Below are 19,602 nucleotides of genomic sequence, written 5' to 3' on the forward strand. Positions count from 1 at the left end.
TCTTGGGCAACGCTATATCATGCACTGCTCTTCCCTCAAAATAAAACCGAAATAAAAATAGGGACAGACACACAGTGCTCCTGAAACCACAGACAAATGTGGGCTGACACAGGAATAAAGGAAAATGGTGGTGTTTTAATTACAATATAATAGAGGAAAATTACTCCTAATAGGAACAGAGCTGTTAGAGGATACCAGTAGGAACCATAGCCATTCTCAGTGTTTTGGAGTAGTCTTGGAGTAAGATTTCTCCCCTTGCTGATTTTTAATGGAGTCTTTGTTTTTTCTGCTTGGCACCTATAGAGGTGGGACAGCCCTGGATACTGAGAGGGGAGAGGGAAAAAAGGAGAGAAAAAATTTCTCATATAATGTTTGCTCATGTGAGAGTTTTATTTAACTCTCAAGCAGGAAAAAAAAGAAAGTAGGTTTAAATATATGTTTCATCATAGCAAAAATTAGCCTTTCAGGTTATCTAAGGATCTGTATGGCTTCCTGGGTTGCTCAGGATACTCAGGAAAGATCTGGAAAAAAGGTTGTGCATCCACCAAATCTGCAAAGAATAAAGAATTAGTCAAATTCTCAAAAATCTGCAAGCAACTTCAGAGGCGCCTTATCTGACTAGATGAATGGGTGACACAGTGTCACATACGGTTCAGCTCTGTTCAGACAAAATGTTGCACACTGAAGGGGAGAAAAGAAATGGATGTGCTCATATGCCTTACAGGGCTCTCAATTACCTGCAGTGGCTTGGTAAAGGCAGCTGAGTGTCACAGTGGATGTCTCAGTGATCATTTGGATGCAGAGCACAGCTCTAATTTATTGGTCAGGCAAGATGTTAGACTGCAAAAGAAACAGGATAGAGAATAATGTGTAAAAGCAAGCAATTAATTATGTAAGTCGATGATGCATTCACATTTGGAATAACATATGCAGGACTGGACACCCAATACTCCCAAGTTTCACAAGAAGCCTGCACCAGAGCAAGACAGAGTTCAGAGAAAGGTGAAAGGAATGGAAAAAGATGTGTGAAATTTCCCATCTGAGAAAAGACTGGACAGTTACATTTTAAAAAAGGTGAAAAGGTGGTGATGTTGTATAAACATCATAAAGGCAGGTTGTGATATACTGCTAGAAAATAGAAAGCCTATTTGACCTGTGTTACAATTCAGAAACAAGAGAGGAGTGAGCGAATTGGAAAACTAGTAATTGCAGAGCTAATTAACAACAGAAATTGTTTAGCACACATATCATTGATCTCAATGCCACAGATATCAGTTGCTAAACCTGCAACAGCAAGTGGTTTGTCATGATAGGAGTGGGCTCGTGGGGTGAATAGCAGATGTTTGGGAACCACCACCAATGCTATGTGCCCTTGGGACTTTCACATGGCACTACATCTGCTCTGATCCCACAAACCAGGAATTCAGTGGCAGCAGCTCATCTGTTGCCCTCCTGGCATGTGCACTGTGGTTTATATTCATCCACTGGAAAGGCACTAGATAGAAATGATCCCTCCACCCTGTGAAGCAGAGTGTGGTACATGAGGATCACAGGGAGAAACAGTTCAAAATCACATCTCAGATTCAAATTCAAATGTTAATGCAGATGCATCTTCTGAGTCCAAGATCATACTGAGACTCAAAGTAAGGCTTGACATTTATACTATAGAGAGTATATCAGAATTGTACTCAAGAAATGTGGAAGCTGATAGCTATTTATTTTTCTTTTCATTAAGTGACAATGAGGATGCAAAACTTTGGCTTAAGGACCTAGGAAAACACCTATGACAGAAGTCTCTGTTGTATATTCACAGCAAGGAAATTATGGCATGAAATTAAATATTCAAGTGTGTTTAATGCAAACTGTTACAAACTTGTGCATGCTTCACATGCATTTCATTAGATAAATGTCTAGGGTGTTTTTTGTGCCACTGTTTCTTTCTTGTGCTCACCCACAGTGCAGACTCTGGAGTAGCCTTTGAAGTGAAAGCAGTCATATATTACATCAAATCCAATAGATTAATCTTTTAAAAAATGTTTTCTGTTTTCAGGTTGTCAGAGATATTCACAACTTTCAGGGAACATCTATATCCAGGCTGAGGAGACTTTACAGAAGAAGCTGCAGGCAATATGAACACATGGAGTTTGAGATGACTGCTGCCACCTGATCTAGTCCATCACATATAAGGACACACACACAAGGATCACTGGTTTGATGTAGGTTGACCCTGGCTGGGTGCCAGGTGTCCACCAACGCCACTCTCTCCTACTAAGCTGGGCAAGGGAGAGAAAATGCAGCAAAAGGTTCATGGGCTGAGATAAGGGTGGAGAGAGATCACTCACCGATTACTGTCATGGGCAAAACAGGCTCCACTTGGGGAAATTAATTTATTACCAAACAAATCAGAGTAGGATGAAGAGAAATAAAACAAATCTTAAAACCTCTTCCTCCCCACCCCTCCCTTCATCCCGGTCTCAACTTTATTCCTGATTTTTCTCTACCTCCTCCACCCTGGTGGTGCAGCAGGACGGGAAATGTGTGCTGTGTTACCAGTCTAACAGAAAGCAACTCAGCCCAGTGTGCTGTGAGTTAGGGAGGGCAAGTGAAGACCACTGGACTGTTTGGTCCCTGATGGGTCTCAGCAGTTCCCCCACAGCCCCTTCCTGCAGCCAGCACACCCCAACAAAAGGTCTTGGGAAATTGCCCTGTGGAGACCGTTGTGTGACATCTGCAAGATGCACCTATCTCTGGAGGAGAGTAGCTCTGCCATAATTATTCAGGTCTGATAATTAACTGGGATGTAATTAGATATAATCACCGTGACAACAGTGTGCACCTTTTTCAACAGACAAGGAGGAGGCCTTGTTGTCCACCTGTGTCTGATCAAAAGGGATAATAGAGGAGCAGGCCATTAGTGTGCACGTGGTAAGGGAGCTGGGCCAGTGCTCCCATTGAAGGCCTGATAAGTGATACAGCCAGGCATGGGAGAAAATAATTAATTCATGATATTTTTTTAAACTGTCTTTGCCATCATGATCTCAGTTGTCAGTAGCCAACCTGTTTGAATAATACCGCATTAAAGACAAAAAAAAAAAAAAAAGGAAAAAAGGCAGACAAAAAGAAGCCAGGGCAGCTAAAAAAGAAGAGAAACATTTTCTGCACTATCAGCAGGGTTTGGTGAAATTATTGTGTCCTTTTGTTGCAGCAAACAACAAGGGAACAGCTGAAATGCTCTGTATCCATCTGCACATGGCACCTACCCAAAACCTGCTTAACACAAATGTGCCAAGGCCTGTGACAAGGGCCCTGTCCTCTGCTCATCCAGAGCGACCAGAGTCGTGCATGGAAATCCCCTACCCATGGAAGGAAGGCTTAAAAAATTGAGTTGGGAGTGTCTGGTGCCTGCCTGAGCCTTGCTTTGTGGCCGGTGGAGCTACCAGGGGAGCTGGACATAGGGAAGAGAAGCAGCAGGGCCACTGGGCTGTGTCGGGGATGCCTCCACACCCTGGGCAGCTTTAGGTGAATTACCAAAAGCAGCTGTTTTCTGCAGCATCACATCCAGCAGCTTCCTGCCCTCGCCCACTGCAATGGCTGTGCCACTCTCCTCAAGGCAGAAACATGCAGCTTTCTCCCTTCCCATGGGATGGTGTCATATCAGGCCATGCTGGAGAGCAAAATGTGCACCTGCAGATATGTGCAAGGAGAGGCCCTGACACCCAAAATGGTTGTTTTACAGGGTTCCTCTCAGGAGATGTGCTGTCATCCTGCTGAGGCTCATTCCACCCATCCACAAGGACCTGGACAGAAAACATTTCCCAGAAGGAGACAGGCACATATCTTTGGTGTACTGCACCACACAAAAAAAAATTGTATCAGAATGGAAACTTTCTTTTTTGGGAGGAGAGGGACCAGATCCAGCAACCAAATGTCTCTGAAGTAAGATGAAGTTCATACTTGGTTCCCAGACCTAAAGGCTGAGGTGAAATCCATTAACTCAACATTTTCTGGCCTTCTGATTCAAGATCCATGCATAGCACAGGTTTTTCCCTTAGCACCTTTGAATGATCTTTCAGGATGACAAATATCACTAGTTTATACCTGAACTTCAAGTCAAGGCTTTCTAAAGAATAACAGCTCCCCAAGGTCTCTTAAAGCAGAAACTTTTTCATATGCTTTATATCAGAAATATTTAGAAAGTAATACATTGCTATAGAGAGTGCTGTTAACTGGCTTTGTGATGAGTTCAGTGCTACGTGCACATACAAAAAAGCCATGCTGGGGTCAGAGCCAGAGCACTGATAACATCAATTTCTGGAGCCAAAGAAGTCTAGCCAGAGGTTAGTCTCTGTCTAAACCACCCAGCCACTGTTCTACAAGTTTTTTTCTCCTCCCAGGGCTGAACATGTGGTCTTAGGTGCAGTGAGGTTACCTGCCCATGCTTGATTCACTCTTACAGGATAAGTTCTGGATAACCACCAGCTTTCCCCATCTATGCAGAGTGGCACAGAGACAAGCTGTCTACAGTCATCTGCCTTTAAACCAGCTAGCTCAAGGTACATGGTGTTCTCCCATTTCCCCTTGACACAAATTTTATTTCTTTTTCTCATTTATTTATTTTTTATCTTTCGGTTTCCTCTGGATTCTGCTGCTTTTTCCTGCAAGGCAGATGTGGGAAAATCACATTTTCATAAACTCAAAGACAGATGTGTATTTTTGTTGTTGATATATTGAAAATATTTGTGACACAATAAGCTAGTTTTTGTTACTTATAACCAAATTTCCCTTACTCCTTTGTTTCCCCAGATTCACCTGCCTCTTTCTATGTTTCCGCTGTGGCTTTTCTGTCTGTGGACCCTGACATGCACCACTGTGAAAATACTGCAGACAAAGTATCCACTGGGGAGACTCCTCATCGTATTCAGCAGAAATGTCTCTATGGGCACAATCCAAATCTAAAATGTTGCTTTTTCTAGATATTTCCTACCATTTACTACATTTTGGCAATTGGTGCTGCATTCACAGAAAGCAGATACTGGAGCAGCATGGATACCATTGATGTTTAGGTGCTTTAAAATACCATAAAGAAGTCTTCTGGAAGTTTGCTGAGTTGATGGGTGTTTTTATGTCAATACCTAGGAGTTTGGTTTAATCCTTTTTAACACTACTGGGGAGGAAGTTTTGTGTGGTGGGAGCAAGGTGTCTGAGCTGGAGGGGACAGCTGAGCTGTGCATGTTTGGCACACTGAAGCAGCTGCCCTGCCCTGCTGCAGCCCCCTGCTCCTTGCTCCCACTTCCCTGCTGCTGCCCGTGCCCTTCCTTGCTCTTTGAAGCAGGGATTGTCTCTCCATCCTGGTTCACATTGCCACAGCTCCAAATGTAAGAGCACTGAGGGGACCTGTAGGAGCTGGTTTAACTCAAACATCAGTTTCTTTCCTTCCAGTAGTGCTGAATGGACCAGCCAAGCCTCGTTGAGTAGATTTGTGCACACCAGAGAGTCTCCAAGTGTGGTGCTTCACCCAGGATCAGGTGCCCATACCATTCTGCATTTGTAAAGCACCCTTGTCCCCTCCAAAAACATAGCCCAGCTATCGCTGCTTTGTGGCACTTTGGTCAGAATGCTGGAGGGGAGAGTAATTTCCACCCATGCCTCAGACATGATACAGCTGCCTGATGAAGCAGGGAAGAAAGCAGAGCTAACGACAGCAGCCCAATTAGCGCAGCACCCTGGGCAGGGCATTTCATCTGGGCCCTGTGCACCGCCTGCCGGGACGGCTGCAGATGTGCGAGCGGTGAGTGACAGGCAGAGGAGCTGGGACCTGACTACATTCAAAATCCTTCCCTGAGATTTTCCTGCTTCCTTTTTCTCTTTCTCCCCTTTCACCACGTGAAACGCGCAGTGGGCTGTATATGCAAACACTGACAGATGGTGACACTCGGCTTCAGCTCAGGCAGATTAGAAAGGGAACTCAGTGTTCAAGGGACCAATTACCACTCTGTCCCCTCGGGGAAGAGCATATCAGATGTTTACTGGGGGTTAATAATAAATGAATTGAAAAAAAAATTGCTCTTCGAACACCATATTCTGTGTATTCATGTCAGCAGGTTGTAATTAGCTAATTAAATGCTTGGACTGACAGAACGGCCCCAGTGGGGGTTGCAACATTGCAGACCGCTCCTGAAATATGAGCAGGAAACATCTTGGAATATGTAGGCAGGAGAACAGTTAACACCTCACATTTAATGGGACACTTCTTCCTGCAAAGGTTACTGGGAGACCTGGGAGGAGGACTTGGGCAAGTCCTGTGTCTGCAGAGCTTGTTGCCAAATAAGCAGGGGACAGCATGAGAGTGAGAGGAGCTCGCTAGGTAAGGAAACAAGCTGTCACAGGCTCACAGCAGCAAGCAAACATGGAGAAAAAAGGATGAAGCTTTTGAAATTAGTCTACAATTCAAAAGTAACTTCAACTAGCTGATAACTCCCAGCTCCTCCTTAAAAGGGTAGAAAGCTCCCCAGTGGTGGCAGAGCTACCAGAAGGCAAAATGTACTATAAATATAGGTGTCCAACCATGTGTGATTAGTTTGAGTCATCAAAACCAAAGCTACACTTAAGGAACATGAAAGGCCCACCTTTAACCTCCCAAAGCAGAGGAAATGAGAAAGTACATTCAACCTCTTGGCTGCTGTTCGGGTATTAGCTCATGCCTTACGCCCCTGCCCTCACGGCTGGCCTTCAGAAATGAGAGCGTTTTGTACCACTGGCATGTCACCACTGCTTGTTTGCTTTTCTGGCTCCTTAGTAGCAGTGGGGCTGGGTTCATGAACAGCAAGGCACCTGGCATACTACACAAATAGGGGAGCAAAATCCATGGCAGATTACAGCACAAATAATGCATCCGTCTGGAACGTATCAAAGGAGGCATTTGCAGCACTGGCAGTGAAAATGATAGTGTGTCAGGATTTTTCATGCCCCAGGTTTCTTTGGCCTTGCTTTCTAGTTGCAGTGCTTTGGATGTAAAAGTGCTTACAAGGAAGCAGCCTGGAAGTATTCAAGCCAGCCCCATAAGAAACCAAGCTCACTCTCAGCAGCCACATTTTGGTTGTGCAAAATGACCCACAGCACCATGTGCCTGAACCTGCAGCCTGTCAGCACGTTGTAGATACACGAGAAAGTGTTCATCTGCCCTGTGGTCCTGCTTGGGGTAGAGTGACTTGATGCTACAGAAGTTTCTTAGAGATGAGAGGCTGTGTAGGTGAAAGGGGTGAGAAACATGCAAAATGTAAGCCATGAGATATCTACAGGATCTGAAAAATCAAGGGGAAACATGCCACTTTGCACCTTTTTTTCATTACTGCATCAGAATTTGGAGGTACACAAAGCAGGTCGTTTGAAAAGTTTTTTTGAGACGTGCATTAGACCATGTATCAAGGCAGAAGAGCCAGCAGATCAGGGCTGCTTGTGTCCCCAGGACACAGGGAGGACCACACTCTGCCACACCCTGAGTGTACGAGGGGTTGCCTGCTGTAGAGAGGTGTCATCTGCCTCCCAAAATCAGGAATGCTCTGATGAACTCAGGAGGTCTAACCAAACTTTTCTTTGCTTCAGCTGTGATGCTTTCCTCATGCCCCCGCTAGTGCTCTGTGCTCTGTGCTGTAAACATGCCCACCCAAAGAGCCTGAGAGAGGATGGCTGTGATGCATTGCTGCCAGACTTGGATATATGTTTGCACTATGAAAGCTTGTTGATCTTCCCTTTCCTCTCTCCCCTAATGCTTATTATGATTGCAGAGTAAAATCACTGCTGTGCCATGCATGCTGACCTGAATTGTCCCTGCCCCGTGCCCTCCCACTCTTCCAGGGTGTCATTCAACCCTGGGGGTCAGTCTGGGGGGGTAGCTGCATGAAGAACCAGTATTCTTTGTCTTCTGCCCCTGCTTTTGAGGGAATCAGGCATGTTACTTTGCCCATGATTAATTTTCAAAATACTTTCCTTTGATGAGCCAGCCTCACAAAACTGCAGTTGTTCAGACTCTTTTAAGCATTTTTTGGCACTTACTTGCAGGGCAGATTACTGAAACAGAATTTTTTATAGTATTTTGGCCATCTGGGACAAATCCATCCCTCCTTTTCAACCCAGTAGACAGAGCAGGTGTAATTTAATCAGGTGGAGGCACAATCTTGGTAAATTGAAGGCTGTGTATGGGGTGTCTCTTCCACACCCATCAGAGCCTTGTCCATGGGCAGCCTTTGCAGCATGTGGATGCTTGGAGGCAGTGGGGTCTGAGTAAGATTCTCCTTCATGGAGATGCCTGTCCTGATGGCTCCAAAGACGGTTTTGTAGTAGTCTCCCTATAGACCTGCTGCTGTTACCCAAAACCTGGGGAAAAGCATGTGTCCAAAGCCAGCTCTGAGCCTGCCCTGGGTGAGCTCTGCAGCTGTGCTGGCTTGGCAGGATGTTCTGGTCCCCAGTGAAGCCAACAGACCTGAAACACGGGACATCAGCGTAGACTGAGCTGGTGACTGCTTTGCAAAGGGCTCACGAGAGTGCCCTTACCAGAATAAAAGACTTGTCTTTTGGGTTTCAGTTCCTGTGTAGTCACAGTCAGAATAACCTTTTACACTTTCCACTGTGGGAGTTTAGGTTGAATTTTTAAAACCTCAAGGAGCTACACCATAAGGGCAAGAAATGAACAGGGAGTAGACAACATCAGCAGGCTGGCTCCCAGGCACAGGGAGCAGCCATCCAGCTGCCTGCCTCATCCCTATCACCAGCTGCCACACTCGTCCCTGCTGAGGTACTGTGTGATTATGGTTTTGGCTCTTTAGTTCCTCAGTTCCACAGGTTCCATGGGCTCTTTCTCTGAACAACAAGCAGCACCATTTTTGCATACTTATATGAGGGTTTGGGACCTTAATTTGTGCTTTGCAAAGTGTTTCTGGGCTCTTGGACTATTCCACAAACACCTACACTCTACCTACTTCTATACTCATTCCAATGAAGCAAGTGAGGCTTGAAATTCATCATGCTTCCAAGAGCTTTCCCAGATCTTGGCCACATATCTTGACTCTTTATAGAAATTATTTCTATAGGTATATGTTGGCATGATTACAGGCAGTAAGATGTTTTCTGTACAAATGTGCATCAGAGAACATGCTGTTTATCACACCCACGGAGCTGCCTGTGAGAATGGAAGGAAAGCAGTCAGCACCCTCCATGGGGGAGGAAGGCCTGGTCAGTCTGCCAGCTCCTTGTTACCAAGCTGTGACTAGCTGGTGCAATCCTGCCCAACCATAACATTCCAGAACTGAGTCATTCAACAACATCAGCTACATTTGTAATTGCCATCTCAAATAACCACATATATTTATTATTTACCAGCACATGCTTTATTGGTGCTCATTACAAGCCGTTAATGAGGTGTCTGTTTTAATGGTAGTGGTGGAGCTAATAGGCAGGAGGTGGAAGAAGGCTGACCTTTGCCAATACATATGATTTCTTTGCTGGCTTTGGGGTTACCACACGTCCCATCCACAAATAAGAAATGCAGGATTGTGGGGTCTGCCTCAAGCACACCTGCTGTCATCTCATTTTTTTCAGGGTGTGGGGAGACAGGAGTGGGGATACTGGAGGCTCTGTGTGGCTGAGGAGGAGGTAAAGAGGTGAAAGGGGTCACCCATAAAGATGGCCAAGAGCAGCCTGTCCCACATGGAGTGATGCTCACCCAGCAGCTCCCTCAGCCTGGGCAGGAGCATGGTGTCCCACCAGGACTGCATGTGGCACACTGCCCCCTCACTGGGAGCCGTGGTGTTGTGAGGGGCACGCCCAGCTGCTGGTGGCGTGGCTGCCCACACAGACAGCACTCAGCTGTTTCGAATTTTGCAGTGTTTTAGGAGAAACAGGTGTCCCCATCACCTCTGTTCCACACAGGGTGTGGAAGCCAGCCTGATGGGGGGCTGCTGCTGAGGAGCCCCTCTCCCCATGTCACCCTGCCTGGACTGCCCATGGATCAGGGTGTGCCTTGAGGGGCTCACTCATTGGCATGATGCTTTTCCAGTTCAAACTGTAGGCTTGAGGCAAATCAAGAGAAATTCTCAGCCTTTAAACTTTTGGGTGAGCCCAGATGCACAAGCTGCAGAGGCTGAGCCTGCGCTGTGTGAGCAGCTCTGCACAGTCGTGCCACCTGCGCCAGCAGTGCAGCTCCTCTTGCTGCCCACACACCTCACCCTTGGGACAGGGGATGTGGGGTCCCTCATCCCCAAAGGGGGAAAGAGGGCATCCCAGCCATGCCTCCTTCATCGCCCTCCTGCCCAAGTTTCCCTGCTCAGGACAGGAGGCAGTACTGGCAAGGGATGGTGTGCAGGATGAGGCCACGAGTGGCGCAGGCTCAGGGTGGTGGCAGCCGCTCTGCCAGGCTCACTCAGGGACACAGAGCAACAGATGCAAGGCAGGCATTAAGAGTGGAGGCTCCCATTATTTTGGCCTTGGGCACTTTCAGAGCTTGGCGGTCTTGAGAGTCACCCAGCGTTTGGCCAGATCCCCAGTGGCTTTGCACATTCCTTTTCTTTCCATGAATGAATGGTCTAATCTGGCTGGAGGGCATTGCAAGGCCCAATAGCCAGTTTGCTGCACCTGCTCATCAGGGATTGAAACACCTGCCGTGGCCGGGGCTTAGCATTTAAGTGCTGCTATTTGAAGACAAATCTTGTCTTTTGTCTCTGCCTGAGCCTTCTCGCAGCTTCCCCCTCCCCTTAATAGAAAACAAAGAAAAAGAAAAACCTAAAGAAAAAAAAAAAAAGGCTGTGATGCTGTGATGGGTGTTTTACTGGACAAGGCGTATTTTTCCTCCTGTTTCCTAGAGAAGCCACCTTTGCTTTCCACGTTAGGTGCATTGCTGGGAAATGTTATTCACACAGGCAAAGAGCACTTTTATTTTGCTCACAGCTGTTTAGAAAGCCTGTGCTGACGTTAAAATATTGGAGCCTTGGGTGGTTTCACTCTCAAGTACTGCTGTATCGTCCTGGTACTGGCAATTAATGCTATGCAATAAACCGATGCTTTTAATGAGAACAGATGTTCTTCCACACAGTCTCCTACCTACACTAAACCTTTAATTTTTTTTTTCAAGTTCCTTTCTTGTGACAACAAACAAATATTATTGAATCAATAGCTAATCTGAGATTTACTTTCTAGGGAATTAGAAGGCAGTCATATGGTTTCTGCCAGCAAATTAGGAAGCAAGGAAATAGATTTTATCCAAGCAATGTAATTTCTCTCTTCTTTTATGTGAATTTACATATTTGGGTGACTTAGGCACTTGGACTGTGCATGGAAGCCTTGGTCTTGCGAGATTTGTCAATGAAGATGCTTGAAAGATATCAGATACACTAGATGGATTGGAACCAGCTGATACATCTCCAAAGTTAATAGAAAGCAGAAAATATCTTTCAAGTGGCTCTAAACTGATCTCTTCCTGAACCAAGTTCATTAACACTTTTATTAGTGATCTGGAAGAAAAATAAAAACCATATTACACACAACGATTGTCAGAGAGCAAAATTTGCAAGGGAGAGCAGGCTTCAGGGCAGGGAGCTTGACAGAGCTACAGTATGGACTGAAAAACAAGGAAACATGCCTGTCTCCAGTGTAGCAGCAAGGGTTCCTGCCCTGCCCCAGCACCTTCCCTGGGAAAGGAAATCTGGCAATGCATCAGCCCTTGGTCTGCCAGAGGACAACAAAACCTAAAGCAAGAAATTGAAATGAGGCAGATGCAAGCTAAAGGGTAGATTTGCAACAGAGGACAATGAACCACTGAAATTACTTACTGAGGGCTGTGATGGATTCTCTATCACCCGCAACTTTCAAAGCACACAGTTTTCTCTTCTCCACATCCCTAAAAAAGAAAAAAAAAAGATGCTGTACTTGATACAGTGGACTTTTAGTTACAGTGTTACAGGAAAGATCAGGCAGGATGATCAGTGGTGTTGGCTTTATAATCTAAGCCTGTGTTTGATCAGAAAACAATTTCAAGACAAGACAAACTACTGAAAATCTAGAGCTTATTTCATTTTGATTTATCATAAAATAATTATTGGATAGCTAAGAAATATGGAGGGAAGGCTAATTCCTTCCTTTTAGAGGTATCTCTCGGGCAATTATAACATCATATTAAATAAATGAAGAGAAAAATAAGGCCCAAAATAAGAAGATGCTCATTAATATAGTGATGGTCAAGCTGCAAAATTCTCTACGTTGAGGGCAAAACAAGATAATAGGCAGCTAACTTTTTGAGAATAGATCATAATAAAAGAAGAGCAGAAGATCCTGTGTTCATCTGCACAATAAGCTGAACTTGCCTTAGGGCACAGATCAATTGCTAGAAGGTTTAAAAGAAATTTTCCTGTAGGTAGCTTAGAGAGAGTGGTGTGTGCTCCATTAATTCCTTGAGAGGCAGGAGAAACCCACTTCAGTTCACTTGAAGCTTAACCTAAGTCTGCTTTTTGAAAGATACCAGGAGTTTTGTTAAGAATTTCAATCAGCTGAGTCCTCATACAGTTTTATATAGTGGTGCCCTTGATTTCTTTGTGATCCTTGTATTTTTGCAGCGAAAGGATGAGGGATTGCCCACGGGGAGCAAGGTTTGGCTTGGCACTTTCTGTTGTTGTCTTTGCCCGGAGCATCTAGCAGGAGGCCGCTGCTGGAGGTACGATGTCAGCTGTGATGTGATCTGGCACAGGTTTGACTGCTACAAATTCCCTTGGCAGTTGCCTCTCAAAGGCTATACCAGGAAAAAAAAAACAAAAACATAAAACAAAATAAGGATCAGACAACTCTACTTACATGTTCTTAGCAGTACAGAGAGAATATCTTAATTATCTTTTGCCTGTGAGATTAACCATACAGGACTGTTGTCCTTTCCAATTGCCTGTGAATTTAAAATAGTGCTGTGTCTTTGAAAAGATTTGAAAGGAAAAGAAATTTCACATTACTCTATCTAGATGTGCCTGTATCTTTGTCCTCCACATGGTATTGCTCCTTCCTTTCTGGCAACATGGCAATAGAATGGATTGTGTTCTAGACACACAATTCACAAAGCAGCCCATAGTGCCAGACGGACACCAGGAGGAATTTCCAGTGTGGCTGAGGTGTGAATTCAAGTAAAAATGTATTTTTTACAATGTGAATCTCAAGCTAAGTTGTCAATTAACATTTAAAAACCAGCAAGAAGAAGTATCAGTGGCTTTGAAGCAGATGATGCTATCCTTGTAATATACCACAGAGAGTTATTGGTTTTAGTGAGGTGGGTGGAAGTAAAGCCACTGCCAGTGTGTTTCCCAGTGAGGCCATAATCAGACAGGTGGAGGTAAAGAGGACAGAAGGTTCCCCTGTCCTGGGGAGTGAAAAGGGTTCTGTGCTGGGCAGGGCAGTGTTGCAGCTGAAATAAAGATGTGCCTGTTTTTATCTGTGACATTATCTTTGTGCAATCAGCAGAACAAGGTTGTTCGCTCTGGTAGTAAGGAAAGAAGTCTGTGTGCTTGAGGGAGCGCAGAGGCTGTGGGACCAGAGTCTGCAAGCTTGCCAAGGAATAGAAGTAAGTTATTTGCAGGGATCTTGGGAAAAAAAAAAAGAGGCTTAGAAGTAGAGATTTTTTGGGTGTTGGAAGATATTTTGGGCATTTGCAGGCCTGAGCTGTCTTGACAGGGATAGTTCTGAGGCCATCAAATTAACCGGTGTTTCTCCCCTGAAAGGGAAAATTGTGTAAGATAAAAGAAACACAGTGGAAAAGAGGGTGTGCTTTGAAAATGGGAGAAGAGAGAACAGAAAGGGACATATTCCCTGAAACTTTCAAAAAATGTCTTCCCCCTTCTCCAGAGCCAGTGAAGGTGAACCTCTGTTTAGCTCTTCAGTTCTTTGCATCTCCTCATTGGTTAGAGGTGAGAGCTATTGGCAAGATAAGATGAGTTGAGTGTGCTGTAATGCAGTCTTTTTCTATGGGTGCTACAGAAGAGAGACCCATAAAAACACTATCCAGTGTAAAGCTTTACTGTGTTATCCATTGAAGTAAACCCTTTCCCATCCATTCTTCCTTGACAGAAGACTCACTGGTATACTGTGGTGGTTTTTTTCCTAGCTTAAGAAGCAATTTGTAATTAGCTTTCCTCCACCATACTCCCTCTCTGCCAAAACAAACTTGTCAATAAAAGCCTGATGTTTAGATGCAAAAAAGATGTACATTTAATTAAATGCAAAGTTATTTTGTGAGAATGGAACATGTGAAGAAGCCACTAAAGAGCATCACACAGAGTGCAGAGCTGGAAGCAAATGTTTGAAGAAAAGGAACAGCGTGGATATTATAATTTCAAGCCACAAACATTGTAGCAGTGAAGCAAACTGTTAAGCAAGCAATTTCTGGATAGTTTTAAAAAAATAGCTGCTAGTTGCATCAAATTAAGCCCTGAGAAAAATCTTCATAAAACTTGAGAGCGTTGTGCTTGAGACACACATATAGAGAAGCAAATCTGGTGTGTGAGGTCCTGTGGGACTCCATGTGTGATGTGTGTTATGAGAAGGCTCAATTTCCAAGTCTTCGTTAGCTCTGCTAAACAAACACGCATTCTTGTTAAACATTTCTCCTGAGATGACAACTATTGACAATATATCTTCCTGAAGCATATGACAGTTATCAAACAAATAGTTTACACTTTGCAAAGTTTCCATTATTCTCTGGTTGCTGAAGAAGCTGAAGGGTAGAGCAAGATGCTTGGCGTTGGGAGCACTTTAGCAGTTAACGTTTTGCACAAAATTTGTTAAATGTAGAAACGGCACTCAAATGTCTGAAATGTTGATTCTATGGAAACATCAGTTTGGGGCCTGTCTGTTAAAAATTGGGGAGATATGCGCTCTGTGGGAAAACCATGCACATCAGCAGCAATTCAGTATCACAAAAGCTAATGTTAGGAGTCTCATTCATTTAAGCTTGTTGGGTGTTTCATGCACTTTCCATCTCATGTTTCTAAAGGCAGGCAATGCAGACTGGGGAAGAAAAAAGGATTTCTCATTTCTGTACTGTCTTCAAATGTGCAAACAACAAGAGGCTCCATTTCAGTCTCTATATGGAGCAGGATGCTGTTGTGAAAATGCACATGGTCTGAGCCTCACTCTGACATGGTGTTTCATTAATCTGAAATCAGTACAGCATGTACACAACACTGAGGACAATAAAGTTGATTTTCTTACTTTGAGAGAATCATATCAAACATCTGAAAAGTGAAGAAGCTTAAAATCCTCCTCAAAAATGCAAGAAAACAAAAAACATTCAACAACAAAAACAAATTTTTAAGAGATGTTCTTAGCAAAAAAAAGCCCCAAGACCAAAAACCAAACCAAATAGCAGCCACTGTGTTCATCTGCAGGTGGAGCACCTTAGCAAAACCATGATCACCAATGTTGCTGTGTGAAAATAGTTGTCCCTAATGTTGGGGCAAACTTGTTTTCCAAGGAAAGTAGAATGAATAGAGAAGCATTGGAACAGTTTCTCTTTGGTCATATCAGCTAAAAATGCTATTTATGGAGCAGAGAATCATGCTGAATCATTTACTTAACTTACTATCTTTACAATCAACTGCCTAAGCTGATATAAAGCCTTGGAAAGTCTCCTTTTTGCTTATTTTTAAGCTGCAAATCAGAGCTGAAGATAAACAGCCTTCAAATTGCCTCTTGCTAAATACAATTACAGTAAGATAGACAAATAACAGCGTATGCATGAAAGTAGTTTAATTTAATACAATGGTATACACAATCTACCTAAGATGGCTGTCTCAACACCATTTTCCATGACAACAAAAAACCTGAAAATGTTGTTGGTTTATTGCTAATTTTCATCTGTACTGTTGAAATGTTGGCTGGAAGGACCTCCAGAACTCCTGGCAGGGGTCTACTTCTGGTCCCCTGAGACTGTGGGTTTGCCTGACCCTGTGCTTAAATATTAGTGAGGGGGATTTCAGTCTCACTAACTACCCCGCTCCAACGATGTATCCAATGACTGCACCAGACAAGTCTATTACACCTTTTGAGTTATTCTGTTTTTCTCTCTGCATTGCTTGTATCTCTTTTGTTGCTACATAATGCAGTTAATCTTGTCATAGTGCCAGAGGTGATGAGGAATGGCTGACCTTACTCATTAAAGCAACATCCCTTTATATACTGGGATGGTCTCCTTGTAGCTGTTTTTACTCTCCCTCCTCCCTGGGAAGACAGACCTATTTCTGTTAATCTCTCCTTGTAGCCTTTCATGGTGCCTCAACTTTGTAATTTTGGCCTGCCTTCTAGTATCAGAGCCCATAGCCAGGCTCACTGCCTGAGCTGAGACTTCAGAGGCATTTGAAATAATTTTTTTCAATGGCTGTCATAGGACAAAGTGTTGTCTAGTCAAGGTTGTATTTTTTCACTTTTTGAAAAAAAAATCTCAAAGTTGTCATGGTGCTGCTTGCTCAGTTTGAGGTGTGCTGCCATTACCAGGTGTTTTCAGCAATGCTACTGCTTACCCAGTCTGTGCACTGGAATAATTTTCTTTCCTGTTTCCAGCAGACAACATGACAAGGCTCATCATGGGAGGAGCTGACACGTGGTTCACATGAACGAAAGCAAGCTGGCTCTCATCTCCCCTTAATCTCTGCATTTTCCATCCTGGTTTTCAATGACACCAGTGCCAATGACCCACTGCAACTCTAGTTCCTCATTCCTCTCTTATTCTGCACCACAGACATGATATAATGTAGTAAAAGGCAGATATAACCACAACAGAATTTTTTTCCTGTGGTCCAGAGATTAAACTACAGCTGCCAGTGGTTTTGCTGCAAGTACTGCAATTGCCAGGCAGGAGATTATGCTGTGATGTTGGGCTTGCACACCTGCCTCCTCATTCAAACTTTCTAGGAACATATGGCCAAGATTCCACTGGTGCGCCTCCAAGTCCTGGGCACCCTTGTGCCACGTCTGGGATTACTGCAGAAGTTCCAGTGCCAGCCCTGGCCCACCTGGTGGGTCTTGATGCAGCAATGACTCAGTGTTTCAAGGCTGGGAGAAAGCACTGGCTGCATTTTCAGCCTGGTCAGGAACCCCAGAGGAGCCTCGTCAAGTGCACCATCAGACACAGCTGGCTGGTGCTGGGGACCAACCACTGCCCTGTACTGTCTATAACTGTCAGAGTTATAGACAGGCTTGGGTTGGAAGGGACCTTGGCGATCACTTAGTTCCAAATCCCCTGCCATTGGCAGGGGCACCTTGGCACCTTCCAGAAGACCATGTTGCTTAAGACCTCATCCAGCCTGGTTTTCAACATTTCCAGAGATGGGCAACCACATTTCTCTGGGCAACATGTTCCAGTGCCTCACCACCCTCACAGTAAAGAATTTCTTCCTAACATCTAATCTAAACTTGTTCTCTTTCAGTCTAAAGACACTTCCACTTGTCCTATCACTTCATGCCCCTGAAAAAACTTTCTCTCCTGTTTTTTGTAGACTCCCTTCAGGTACAGGAGGTACTGCTGTAAGGTCTCCCAGGGGGCTTCACTTAGGTTGAAAAATCCCAACTCTTTCAGCCTGTCTTCATAGGAAATGTGCTCCAGTCCTCTGATCATCTTCCTGGACCTCCTCTGGACTTGCTCCAGCAGTTCCATGTCCTTCCTGTGGTGGGGAGCCCAGAGCAGGACACAGTACAAGGTAGATACTGTGTCCTTACTCATAAGAATGGAGTAGAGGGGGAGAATCACCTCTCCAGCCTGCTGGTCACCTCTTTTGATGCATCCCATGATACAGTTGGCTCTCTGGGTGCATTCTGCAGTTTCTCTTGACTCTAGCCCTCATCCAATCCCCAGGACTGAAAGTCTGCTTGTGGCCAGAGCAAATTAGATTGGGCTCTTGCAGCATGTGTTTTGGCTTAGTTTTGCACATGAGAAATCCAGTTTGGGATCCCTGGGACTGCTCTCTGGCGCAAGCTGAAGCACAGTAAGCAAGGACTATGACAAAATTCATTTCAGAATTGCACTACAGAATGGAAACACAAATGTGACCACACCTTAGATTGGCTCTTTTATGTACTTGCTTTGTCCAGAGGAAGCTGAAGCTCAGACAGAAGCTGGGAAATGTGACTCCTTACAGTTACCTTGGAAAGGTTATTAGGTGTTAGGAGTGTGCTTCAACACTACCTGTTAGCAAATGCTCTTTAAGAAACACTAACAGTGGCCAAACACACAGCAAGTAGTGTGGAGTACAGATGTTTTGGAGAAGGCCAAAAGAAAACCAAATATCCTATCTGTGGGAGAAGGGAGACAGAAATGACAATCTCATTGCCAGTTTCAGTGAGAAACTAATTACAGGTAAAAATCACATATCCTGCAAAGTTTGGGATTTTTCAGAACTGCTAATGATTTCCTGAAAAATTAATCCTATAATACATGATGTTTCTCAGAGTGTCAACACCAGTCATAAGTTTGGGGTTCTACCCAGCACCAGTTTTGGATTCACCACTTCCTTCAGGAGACTGGTCAGATGTTTGCGCTCTCTTAAAAAGTTATTTATTTCCAGAAATAATGCAAACATTTTATATGCTTGCCTTCAGGAGTCAGCATTAATGTGGACTCTGAAAACCTATCAGCAATTAAAAGCTCCTAACTCAGTTCCCTGAGAAATGTCAATGCCAATTCTGAGATGTGGTGTTTATCCTCTCACAGACTGACTTGCACTCAGGCAGCTAAGCAAACACTGCTTTCAAGTGGCAATGTATTTGCAGCTAGAATCAAATTACTTCAAAAGACACACCATTTCACTGGCTATCAAGTTAAACAGATTGGACTTTTTTTATGTCATTCATTACCGAAGGTGTTACTTCTGATCTTACTGCAATAGAAACAGAGAAAACTTATTTGGTTTTCATAAATTAAATATTTCTTATTTCAAAGACTGTTTTTCAGCAATTTCAGACGTGTTGCTTTCTCCATTCGCCTGTTCCCTTTTCATTCCAGCCTAAACCATCACAAGACATATTGCTCAACTCAAAGGGAGCCACGGTGCCACTACCAACTGGAGGGACTGGCAGCAAAGGCCTGATGGCATCCAGGGCAGGATGAAGAGAGCAGAGCCAGCCTTTTTGTTTGCTCATTGCTGAGGTGGTACCCAAGCCCCTCCCTGGCATCAGTGATCCTGAGCCAAGCCTGCAGCCCTGAGCAGCTAGGAGATGCTGACTTTTGTCAGCTTAGGGTCTTCGACACTCAAAGCTTTTTTGTCACCAATCTGCCATCTATTAGCATAAATGGGGAAAAAAAAAAAAAGGATCTTCTCCTGCTGTTCCCTCAGGAAAGCACGGTAGATGAATGGGCCAGGTAGCATGAAAGGATGTCTCTATACTCACAAAATTACCCTGGGAAGCTCATCCTCAGGTCTCCATGGTGCCCACCTGCTAAATAAACATCTGCTGTATATCAGGTACGCACCCCCCAAGAATCCCAGCCTGCTGTTGTGGAGACTGTTGCCTCTCATCCTTTCTGGATGGCACTGATACCTCCACCCGAGAAACCACCAAGTCTAAGCACAAAGCAGGGTGGTTCTGTGC

The 19,602-nt window shown here is 44.3% G+C and overlaps 1 long non-coding RNA gene across 1 annotated transcript; it reads left to right on the top strand.

The window, feature by feature from the left end:
* The first annotated feature begins 2,458 nt into the window (after positions 1-2,458).
* On the top strand, positions 2,459-6,060 carry LOC146439521 (uncharacterized). Its single transcript, XR_014851268.1, has 4 exons — positions 2,459-2,780; positions 3,737-3,936; positions 4,457-4,553; positions 4,804-6,060. It is a non-coding gene; the product is annotated as an uncharacterized LOC146439521 (long non-coding RNA).
* Positions 6,061-19,602: the final 13,542 nt, after the last annotated feature.

The sequence above is a fragment of the Lichenostomus cassidix genome, chromosome 3 (genome assembly GCF_008360975.1).
Source record: "Lichenostomus cassidix isolate B80296 chromosome 3, HeHo_3.0, whole genome shotgun sequence".
NCBI classification, from domain to species: domain Eukaryota; kingdom Metazoa; phylum Chordata; class Aves; order Passeriformes; family Meliphagidae; genus Lichenostomus; species Lichenostomus cassidix.